Genomic DNA, 12,427 nt, shown 5'->3' on the forward strand with positions numbered 1-12,427 from the left:
GTAAACGAGAGTACATTTTTTTGTGAAATTGATTTTTTTTTTCTTTGGATGTATCACAAGTCATATTGTCATTGTAATATTGATCACTAATATCGCACGTTGGAAATTTTCCTCATATCATGCATCCCTTCTTCTGAGTATATCTTTATTAAAATCATTATGAATCAGAAGCAGATGAAAAAATACAGTTTGTAGGTGTAATGTAGAACCTACAGTGGCAAGCTACAAGCTCCCTGCTCCACTGCATTCCAATGTGTCCCCTTGTATACAAAATAATCCACTAACATCTTTATTTTCCATATCCATGCTGACATCTGGCTATAAACTGTAAGGCTGGACAGTTCCCATATTACTCGCCATTTTTGTTGCACCTGTAATGTTAGCTTGGGGTTGTGAGGAGCTGTAAGCTAGCAGGAGAGTGTAAACAGACTGGATGATGGGAAGTGGGGCCAGGCCTACTTCTACCAATGAACTGCCAAAATGATGTCCTAGAAAACGACATTTTTTGGGGGGAGGTTTTTTATATTTTGGATTAAACAACATCATCAAGATCACTGGGAGCACTTTTACAATGGATCAAAAAATAATAGGAGTGAAACAAATAAGAGAGAGGGCAACATAAACAGAATTAACACTTGACCACTTCCTTAGTGGTCTGATGTAGTAGAAACCCCTGTATCCCGACAGTCGTGTGGGGATAACTTTAATAGCAAATATATCAGCGATATGGCAGACCAAACACTGAAGGAAGGAGCAATTCCCAACATTGATCAACAGAAGTCTGCATTGTTTTGTTCTACAGATGTTTCTTTACTTTTGTTGTTGATTATGTATGACATATATTCAATATATTACCACAGGCTTAGATAGTATTAAGCAGAACATCACCTAAATAAGTGTGTAAATTCTGGGGGAAAAAAACAAACCTTAAAACAATGTCAAGACGTCTCAGCAACAGGAAACATTTCCTGATTTTTATCTCACATCAGATCAGCATTAAGTAAAAAACCTCCTTTTTAAACTGAAGGCCAATGCTCCTGAAAACACCGCCGACCCCTTCAGAGGGCTCAAAGCAGTTGTTTTGGAGCATGGTGGGGTCAAATAGAGAGATCTTTGTGGATCAGAGGTGAAGGGTAGGAGGATGCTTGGCAGCTTGAGTTGTTTACAGGAAGTTTTTGTATGGGAGAAACCAGCCTACAAGCAGCCAAGCCAATTCTTATGGAGACAGATGAGGAGAGAGAAAAGGAGCATTCCTGCTGTCAGCTATTTCCTGTGACTGTGCAAAGAGGACGCAGTGTGTTTTATTAGTTTTATCAAACATGCAGGAGCACAGAAAAATGATATACTGTTCTATATAGCCTCTCTAAACATCAGAGCACAAAATGAACAGCCTGAGGAGGTCAGAGAGGCCGTGAAGACTCTTCCGATAGAGATTTACGTCACAGTGAAGGACGCTTTTGAGCCAACTTCCCATTTTTCAGATAAAGCAAAAATATTAGCAATGAAAAATCAAACTTGCTCCTTTTGATGCATTAAATGTCAATTAATTTTACTTTTTCGGACAGAAGTGGGTCACAGAGGACCAAGATGGACTCCGCAGTGTAAACACCAAGGCGTTAGCCAACTGACTTCCTGTGGTCTGATACCATCTGCTTGCACAAAATCACCGGCAGTAAACAAGCACTTCTAAGAAAGCTCTGGAGTACCTTAAAAGTGCATTCAACCAGACCCAACATTTCTCTGGAGATGTTGGAGCCAAAGGTAGGCTAGCAGTCAAAAACTCTACAAAGACATAAACTTTATTTTCTTCCTCTATGTAGGAAGTGTTTATAATAGGATTAGGAATCATAAGAAAGAGCATTCCACCATACCTGGTTTTCATTTCTTTGTTGCCTTTCGTACTGTTTGACAAAAAGAGTCAAACAAAGAAGTACTTTTTTTTCCACAATCGTTTTTGTTCTTCTAACATAAACTTCTCTTTATTTTAAACTGCCTAATGTCAATGCAGATTATATTGATTACATGTAAAGGTGCAGGGTTAGTCAATCCCTGTGATTGCTTTGTTCTTGGGTATCTTATCCTCTCCCTCGTTGTTTGAGGGTTTTTTAAAGAAGCATATCAAGAAAATGAGGCGCTGACATTCTCCAGAGCTACCCTTTCCCTTACAAAGCATATAGAGGCTGATAAGACTTGTCCAAATGGTTTCCAGCTCTTGCAACATGACACAAAATGAAAAAAGGGTCACTTTAAGTATTTAAAGTTAGAAGTTTATTTATTTTAAAGATGGTAAAATGTTGTTTTGACCCACTCAAAAAATCTATTTCCAACAAATATAAAACAAATGCTGCTTTTGTATCAATAATTGTATACTTTACAATAGCCCAACATTTCACTTTTCAAAATAAGAGTCAATGGAATATGCAGTAAGATGAATCAGCAGTTGTCTTGGGTTTGATTAAAAGGTTAAACTTTTAACAAAATCCACCTCAAAGCCTTGATTTAAATGGATCATTAACAGCTGAATTTTCTGTCATGTTCATAATAATAACAATAGTACACAAATTATCTGAGATCTAAGACCAAGTCAACAATGAATTCTCTCAAACCTACAAGCTTTTGACTTTTCTGATCCTTGTGGGAAAAATCTGGCTCTTAAAACTGCCAAATGGTTACTATATACTAACTGTAGCTGTGATGCAGAGGAAGGTATCTCAGCAGGGGGTGCAGCTCAGGTAACAAGTGCAGACTGAGCCAAAACAAGAAAGTGGCAGCAGACATATAGCGGACATCAAAGATGTCAAAAGAGCTGCAGAGTCTCTGACAAATCCATAAAATGAGTTTGGCCCCTTGTCGATTTGAGGAAGTGTACTTAAGTTTGGGAGGTTATTGTTGTACAAATAGCCTTGACCCCAATAGAAAAATATCTGAGAAACATCTGAAACATGTCAGAAAAGACAGACAGTAAGAAAACCTATTATGATTTAGTCCCTAAATCACACATTGACATCCTCCCACTTTTGACTTAATGGCTTTTTATTTTGCTGCTTTGCAGCTTTGCAATCAAGCCCAATATAGATTTAGATCCCAGCAGAGCTGCACCTCAACCTATTTACTTGCTGTAGCCACTGAGAGCACTTCAGCTGGAGCTCAACAACTCTGCCTTATTGCACTGTCACTTTAAAACTGCATTATCATATGGGGGGGTTCCAGGGTTTTGTCAAGCACATCTTGGCTACATGAGGCACAAATCAATGATGCACATTCTCCACAATGTGGGACGATGGCAGTGGACTGTTTGGGCTGGAATAAAAGAGCTCTTTGTGATCACATGTCCTTGAAAGGGAGAGATAGTTAAATAGTGAGTCTTTTATCAGTCTGTCTGTGCATGTGGGGGGTGGGGGGGGGTGTTTGAAGGAGAAAGAAAGACTCGGTAAAATTTTTGCTAAAAAGACTCCACGTGTCCTCGGGGCTGTCGTGTTTGACAGATCATCTGATGCATATATCTCCCGGCCTGCCACATTCAGGAATGTGCTAATATTTGCCTTATCCATCAGATCAAGGCTGAGCTCTAAATATGAGAGTGGGTTAAGGGAGGGCAAAAGAAATAAAAAATCTCACTTCAATACAAAATAAGAGGCTACAACAAAATATTCACAGAACAAGCACTTTTACATTTGTGTTACAACAAACTTCTATTAACATCACACAACTGTGATTTCCATCCATTTGACCCAAAACACATTTAACAGACTGTCTATTCCCACCTTCTGGCTTTTCTGGTGGATCGCGCTGTATATTTCTGCTGATCAGCAACCTGGCTTCAAGGTTTTGAAAACCACTGAAGAGTTCCCAGGCTGCCAAAACGCAACAAGGAGGGGAAAAAAAACTTCTACAAATCCTCATCTGTCTCCAGATGTCACTACTTACCGGCAGGCGAAAACGCGTCAGCCCGCACTCTGATCCACACCAATGTCTCTGCTACTGAAGAAACACAGGTTTGGTTCTTCACAGAAAAAACAGACGACTTGAGTTGGTTGTTTTAAATCAAGTTAGCAAAACAGTGTGGGATCTGAGCTCCATCCATGTCCTTCAAACAAGCGCCTGACGGTTAAAAGAACGGGACAGAATCCAGGAAGAATCACTTCGAGGGGTTCACTGATCTGGGGATTTTTAAAAGAGAGGGCAACATTTCCATCTGCAAATTAAAAAAAAAATCAGGGATTTTCTTGATTTATTTATGTATTCTGTTATTGGAGAGCGGTTTAAGACTCAAAAAACCACTTCTATGAGTCTCTGTGTGGAAGAAAACCATCAAAGTCGTTGCTACTGGCAGCAGCTGCACCTAGCCAGATGCTGCTGCCCTACTGTAGAATTAGTCTACACCTGGAACTAATACATATTTTGTCACTTTTTTTCAAGTTTGGTATATATATATATATATATATATATATATATGTTTTTTTTGTGGCTTGTGGAAAAAGCAAAAGTCATTTTGTGCAGGACAGATATGAGAAAGCACATCTGCGAAGGCAGGCTAACGTCCATCTAACATGCAACAAGCAAGCTAGAGGTCTGGCATTCACCACAAAATATTCCAAGAATATTAACTATCCTCTTGTTTGCAGCTGTCTTTAAGTTGGAAATTGAATCAGCACGGTCAGTTAAAGCAGAAAGTAAATGTGGCTGTTTCTTTTTTTAGATTTTTAGGAAGGATTTATGAAGAGTTATGTATGACATAGGTGTTAGAATAAATTTTATACTATAATACTTATAATACAATATAGGATATATTTTATATAATACTTTTTTTCCTATCAAGAAAAAAAAATGATCTAACTTGGCTCCATAGGTAACCAGAGGAATAGTGGGGCTTTTTTACTATAATTATGAAAGTTAATTTTCCTTATAAGTGATAAAGTTAACAAAAAAACACACACACAATATGGGCTATTTGTAGACCAGTTGACACGCCTTAAACTACCCGTCCCGTGATTCCTATTCTACACACTATACTCTTTGTTTTCTAGAGAACCATGTCAAAAAGCTTGAAAAAAAATCTATCAAAAGTAGGTCAGCATCAAATGTTCAGGTGTGTGGAGCTAACTGAATGGTTAGACAGAAACCCCCTGATCCAGCATGCATACATGCAATAATGAGCATGTAAGTGACTGCTTAAATGACTTAATGAGAAATAATGTAAAGTGGTTTCTAGATTAAAGATAAAATGGCTTAAATAAGTGCCAACAATTTACCATTTGACTTAATTTGGCCCCTTTCTCCCAGCATTACCACCACTGGACGAGGTCCCGGGACAGAAGCCATCATGTCCAATCCTTAAGCCTCAGTAGTTTGAATTAACTGATGTGGAAACTGTGTTTGCAAATCATGTGTGGTGATTAATGGCACAGGGAAAACGAAGCGCCAACAGCGAGGCCACCACCAACAACTTATGACGAGTTAATGACTGTCGGCTCTCTAAAGAGGTTTTGTAAATGTACGGCCTGCGACATTTATTCGGACTATCAACAGGTCCTGACAAGTGTTTGGGAGCTGGAAACACAGCTGGCCGTGTTTGTATTCAGACCGGCAACCTGACGGTGAACCGATGTCAACCTTACAAACTGACATCTGGAGATGAGGCAGAGCAGTCTGAGTCAGTGATGTCAAACATAATTCGCACACGCACAAAACTCACTAAATTCACTAAATGATAGTGTAGGCCTACAGATCAGCTCACAGCGAGTCATTACATGTGTGCAGAGGTGTCTATTAGGATGTTATTAGCAACGTCTCCAAGTGAAGTGCTCCTGAAACATCTGTCACATCTGTCCTGCAATTACCACAGAAATGATGAAATATGACCCCGAAAAGTAAAGATTGTTTCTATTTATGAAACGTCAATCAGGAATGAACTGAATAATTTGCATTTTTGTCAGGACAGCGGAAGAGTTTGTATTAAAAAAAAACCTTAGGTTTGAAACCACTTTCTATATAAGCACAAACCACCATTTAAAGTCCCACTCCAATCATATTTTGACCCGTTTTTAGCCAAAATCTAAAAACCTGGGTTGTTATCTAGGACATAGTTTCTGCAGAGCGGTAGAAGTTGGTCAGAAATTTGCCGCCGGGAGGTGGGCAGGACTGTTGGTGCCAAAGTAAGCCTCAGCTGATATCCCGCCATTCCTTTGTTTACACAGCTATCTTACAGCCTCTTAGCTAACATTAGTGGTGCAACAAAAATGGAGAGCAATATCAGAGCTACCCAGCCGTAAAGTTTTAAGCCAGAGGGCAGCTCAGATGAAGAAAATGATGATCCTTGAATATATCTGTTTGTCAGCAAGTGGATGGATCAGCAGGGAGACGTTGACCCGCCCACTTCAGAGAACTTTTTCAATAATAGTGGAAAGAAATAGTCAGAAATGCAAATTAATTTTCTTTAGAAAAATGCTACAAAAACACCAAAATACATTTTTCACTGGAGTGGGTCTTGTGAGAAATAATTTTGAATTATATACAAATGTAAATGTTTTGGAAGATACCAATGACACAAAGAAACATTTTTGTCAGAATAGAATAGAATAGAACTTTATTGATCCCACAAAGGGGACATTCCCTAACTATGTAAACAAATGGCCTCCAACTAATAAAACATTTTGGAGGCGAGAAAGAAAACACATCACCAAAAGGTCACAAAAACCAAATTGAACCTTTACTTATCTGCGCATGCTCAGTCGTTGGATAAATTAATCGAAAAGATCAAAAGCATGCGCACCGAAGTTTACAAAATAAAAGCACTGGAAAATGCATGTGCTTTAATTAATTTATTTATTTTTTCAGCTGATCTTTGGGTGCTTTTTTAGCGATAAAACGATCGGTCTGCAGATCCCGGACCCGCAGGGACTTTTTTTTTCTTTCACGTTCAGAGGGGTCAGATGAAAAGCACAAGAAAACAAAGCCGTCTGCTGCAGCAGCAGTTCAAATTCGTCCTTCCACACACGCCGATGACCAAATATGGTCACATGGGGACGTTTTAACGCACTTTAAAGCCGCTTTTTTTAGAAGGGTCACCGTCGGAGCTGTGTCTGAGAGATTAGCCGCTAGGTTAAGCTGGAGCTCGTCAATTACGCCTCAAGAAAAAGACGGCTTTTATTTACTAAAGTTTTACCTTAAAGTTACGTCTCCCATCCATGGCTGCTGACATGTTTCCGGCTTTAATCCTTCAAACTCCAGTCGCTGGTTTTACAGGATACCTGCCCTCGGTGATAAACTCCGACTCTTTCCAACTCTCAAAAAAAAAAAAGTTTGGACCGAGGAGAAAAAAACCCTCTTCTTCCCAGAGCAGAGGCTGGACTTGTTGCTATGAGACGGGTTGTTTGCCCCCCAGTTTCCTTGGGATTCCCTCCTCCCTTCCCACCCGCCCCTCCGCCAGGCATTCAGCCTGTGTGTCGCTCATTGTCTGGCTGAGCTGAATATTCACGGGGGGGTTCATGCTGGGACCTACATTAGTCTCATTGTCAGGAAACGTCCCCCCGTCTGTCACTCAGACACACACGAGTGTCAAACCCAATAACTCCATCTGCAAATCAGTTTTGATCAAAAACATGAAAGATTTGAATCATGTACAACATGATTCATGATTACACTGCGCTAAATATAGTGCAAAATGTATGTTTATGCATATATTTCTTTGTTGTAGCAGTGCTTTTTGGAAAAAAAAGCAAATTTTAATGTAAAGTTTGTTTATAAGTCTGTTTTAACCTTAAAAATTGTGCCACATGTGAAAGGAACAAGCCTTTTAAGGCCAACTCTGATTAACATTGTGTTTTTGGTGTTTTAACATGTTCTTTTGCCGTTTTACTCATGATGGAGGACATATATAAAGAAAATTAAGCTTAAAATTGCCTTTCCGACTGTTTCATTGTGCAAGTCATTGTGAATCAGGAGCAGACAAAAAGATGCCATTTACGGCTCCTGCTCTGCTTCGTTTTGATGCATCCACTTTTCGATAAATACATCCATGTACATCTGTAATCCTCCACTTTTGTTCACACTTTTGGTGTGAGGTGCTTTAAGTTATCAGAAAACAGTGTAAACAAATGGATGATGGGATGTTGGGGCAGGTTTATTCCACCCCATCAGTTCCACCCACAAGAGGCAGATTTCTAATGAGCTTCTGCTGCTCTGCAGAAACTATGACCTAGAAAACAATGCATGTTTTTTGCTTAAAAAAAAATGGCATAATCACGACTAAAATACCACTGTCAACACTTTTGCAATAAGATTATCGGATGGAGGAGATCTCCAGATAAATGATTATTTTCTATGAAAGAACCATGCCAGCTTGGAACCTTCTCCTCCTCCTCCTGCAGACCCCACAAGTGTTCAGCACCATTGAAGACATCACTGCAGGTACAACATCCACTCCTCTCTATTTGGTTTTGAAGTTTTCCAGCTTCAAGTTGCTCAAACAGACACCCAAACGTCAATGCATGCAATGCGATTTCAGACTGTATGTGTAGAAAAACAGCTGCTGCAATATCACAAGCTTAGCTTACAGACAAAGCTAAACCGAACATGCAGCTCCACAACACAGCTTCACATGATTGACACATCCAGTTTAATACTATTCAGATCTTCCTCACAAGACCAGCAAACTTTAGAAGAAAATCTAAACTAATAGAAAAATGTCTAAATATGAAACAGGATTATACCATAAATAATGATCTTAGATGGATAATAATAGCTTCTGAAAAAAGGAATCCTGGCATGCTGCTGTAATTTTCAGATAACCCGTGCATTAAAAAATACCATGAGTTCAATTAAAAGAAAGATACTACTGTAAATAGTGTTTTATGAGACGTGGGCATGCTTTTGTGGTTGTGATTATCCTGCTCGTCTGGGATGGAAGCCAAGAGACACAGTTCCTCCAGAGTGAAGCAGGTTGTGATCATAACATCTCTTCAGGAAGTCATCAAGAAGAATTCTGGCCAGACTTCCAGACTAGCAGTTCTCAATATGTAAAAGGCTCTGGATAGTCCTTTTCTAGACTCCGGTCACCTTATGAAGGAAGATCCCTTCAGCTCAAGTTGAGAGGCTTTACAGTGAAAGTTGCATTGATGGGATTGTGAACACCACCAATCACCCAACCTGAACCATAAAAAGTTCTGCAGTCTCACATTTATGCACACAGACGATTTCAAATCTCAGATTGTGCTTAAAAGTGTTTTAGAAGTGTTCTAGGAAACTGGAAAACAGACAAAACTCCAGCATTGATGCTAATTCAAACAAAGAAAGACTAACTTTTGCAAAAGTGCAAACCACCACAACGCAACCACATCCCACAAATCCAAATTGATTCTAAATGAACTTTAAAAGTACCCAACAACTTTCCAGTGGTCACATGATCAAAAAGGGATTACACTTTTTTAACTAAAACTGGCGGTAATAGAGGAAAATTTCATTTAATACACATTTTTAGCAATAATTTTTATGGATAGAGTCCACTGTGACTCATCAAAAACCTGTCAATGACCAAGCAGAGTGGAGTCTGTTTTATCAGCTGCTTTCAACCTGCTACTAAAACTGTTTTGCTCTACGCAGTTACTTTGTGCAATACCTCATGGAACAATTTTACACCAAATCTTGAAGCCTCAGTCAAGCATAAAGCTGACTTTTTTCCATCTTAGAAGAAATAGCATGGAGACGGGGGGGGTTGTCTTATCATTCCACAGTCCTGGGAAGAGGGAGGCAGACCCACACACACAGACATCCACGTTCACGGTCTGCAACATCAAGGCAGCAGGAGGCTGAAACCTCTTTTTAAGGTCCTTTTATGATCCAGAAAGCATTTCAAATCTGCACTGTCCTAGCTGAAAACACAGAGTCTATGCTGGGCTTAAACGAATGGGATTTATGGTCCCCCCCTAATTGGGATGCCATCTGGGCCTCTGACAAAAAAAGCCACATCCTCTTCCTGCACGACGCGGGAGTTTCAGAACATACTCGCACACATACATGACATTCCTCCAGCCGATCAAAGACAAACGCTGCCTATAAAATAAAATTAAAAAGCCTTCTGATGTGTTTTAACTCTGGAACGTTTGTTCGTCCTGTCACACACCTGCCTAAAGCACAGGAGTGGGCTCAGACTCACAAGTCTGCAGACGTTAAGAGAAACTATTTCACAACTGTGTGACACTTCTGTCACTTGCACACCATATCTCAATCCAACTTTCTACAGTTAACGTGATCCACTGGTGATAAACACGTAGACCTGGAGCAGCTGGTAAACTCCAAAATGAGGATGATGTGTCTTGTCAACGCTGATGTAGAACTAGGAGGAGGGAGAAGACACAAGCTGTCAAGCAAAGACATCCTCCCATCTTTAAAACTCTAGAAATCAGCTGCAAGCATCTTTTACAGACTAACAGAGCCAGTCTGAGGACAGCCATATGTTTTGTTTTATATCTGACCCAGTGGACCACATGAAACATGTTGCTGTGATTTACTCACTGACAATAATATGAGCTGTGTTGTTATCCACATGACTCATCGAAAAAAAAACTGCCAACTTTTTTTTTATTTCTTTTTTCTAACACAATGTTTGATTTACAATTACACCTTACTTGTAGTATAAATGTGCTTTTGATTATATATTTAAAAATATGTGTGTTCTGCATCTTTGCACAGCTACTGATAGGCGGTAAGGTTAAAAAACTGCAAAAATGAAGAAACTAAAAGTTTCAACCAAAAACAACAACCTTTTTTTTTTTTTAACTGAGGGAACGGGTAACATTGTGTGTTTATTTGAAAAATGTCCTGCATATCTGGAGCTCAAGTGTTGCAACAGACTGGGACAACAATCTGGCACAAGGACTTTTACTTTATCTATGTCAGCCTCCAGCAGCCCCAGCATCAGTCAACAAAGGATTTGGAAAACCTTGGAGGCAAACACAGAGTGACTGGTCATACTGCAACTTTTTTATTGCGTTATTAAACAAAACTCACACAAAATGGATTATGGTTTCTAAAATTTGTGTTTCAAAACAAAAACTGAATAAGGAGGTTTCTATCAGAGCCCAGGCAGGAAATAGTGTGTTACACCATGTGGGTAACTAGACTGTCTTAAAAGCATAAAACTTTAAAACAAAGACCAAAGTTGGTCTGATTTATTCTAATGTGAGGCCAAAAGAAAAACACAATGAGAGGGGATCGTTTCTAAAAGCTCACATGCGCCCCCTGTAGGAAAACCCATGCATGTGCAGCATTGAAGATGCACATTTTCCCTAAAAACACATCAAGCTCTAGAAAAAACAGGCGACAACAATCAAAAATAACATCTTTAAGCTTGCACATGTTCACTATATTTATTTTTTTTATATTTGAGCAAAAAAAACATATAATTATTAATTAGTAATTGCTTTGCAACTTCTCTAAACTTACAAACTTATTTTTTCCCCTTAATGCCGCATTTAAGATGGTCAAATGTTAGTAATAATAACAATAAAGGCTTACCCGCTTTGCTAACATTGATCCATAGTGAAGAGAGTCCGCCTCGTCTTCTTTCTGTGTAACCCGAAAACGTTTTTCTGGGGGGTTGGACAGTCTCCTCCTGGATTTAAGGGCAGTGAGTGAGGGAAAACTGGGAAAGTGGACTGCACAGGAAACGATGACGCAGCTGCATGGAAATCAGGGAGTAAAATGAGAAGGAGATGGCTGCAGCTTTCTCCACACAGTCATTGTTCAGTCAGTTGGTCAGATAAGGAATCTCCAGTTGTTGGATTAGTATTACATCTTTGCGCACGCCTGCGCAATCATCTGAAGGAAGTGTTTTGGCCACATCTGAGTTTGCCAACTGTTTATAAAGTTATTGCAAATTGTGTTAAAATATTTTTTGCTCTTTTTTGTCACACAAGTATCCATGTTTCATAATGTGACTTTGCATCCCCAATCTTCATGTATTCGTTTCAATTAATGGATGAAAATATGAAATCCTGGCGTCAGAAAACTCAAGCTGCAATGCCCAAAATAGGCCGCAGAGGGCGCCACAGCTGGGATGGTTGTCCCAGCATCCACTCGGGTACTTAATTATTTTTTTGAAGGTCAAAATTATTCAGAAACGTGCATTGTGGGCGTGAAGGTCAGCAGAGCTCTTTCTTATTCCCAGAGAAAATCTATTATTATCTGAGTGGATAGAAACAGCCGTGGAGGCTGTTTGCAATATACTTTACAGAGGACAGGGCAAGGCGGGGTCTTTATCTTCTTAAAAGGTACCAGGAAATGTCCAGTGTCATCTTTTTCTTTTAACTGATAAACCTTTGCGCTTTTTTTTTCAATTCGCATATTTAAATATTTTTTTATTTTATTTGTACTCCTAAGATCTCTCCTCATTGATTATCTCAGTGACCTTATGGAAGAGTGTCATCAG

General features: G+C 39.3%; 1 protein-coding gene across 2 annotated transcripts in view; it reads right to left on the bottom strand.

Annotated features, from left to right (window-relative positions):
* The window catches only part of dennd2b (DENN domain containing 2B), a 50,550-nt gene extending 38,794 nt beyond the window's left edge, over nucleotides 1–11,756 (bottom strand). Inside the window, exon 1 of one of the 2 annotated variants that reach the window (XM_024295901.2) lies at nucleotides 11,515–11,756. The gene's annotated coding sequence lies outside the window, so the exon portion shown is untranslated. Of the gene's footprint in view, nucleotides 1–7,165; nucleotides 7,476–11,514 lie in introns of those variants that run through there. The other variant, XM_024295900.2, reaches the window with a different exon arrangement.
* Between the last annotated feature and the right edge of the window lie 671 nt (nucleotides 11,757–12,427).

The sequence above is a fragment of the Oryzias melastigma genome, linkage group LG3 (genome assembly GCF_002922805.2).
Source record: "Oryzias melastigma strain HK-1 linkage group LG3, ASM292280v2, whole genome shotgun sequence".
Classification (NCBI taxonomy): domain Eukaryota; kingdom Metazoa; phylum Chordata; class Actinopteri; order Beloniformes; family Adrianichthyidae; genus Oryzias; species Oryzias melastigma.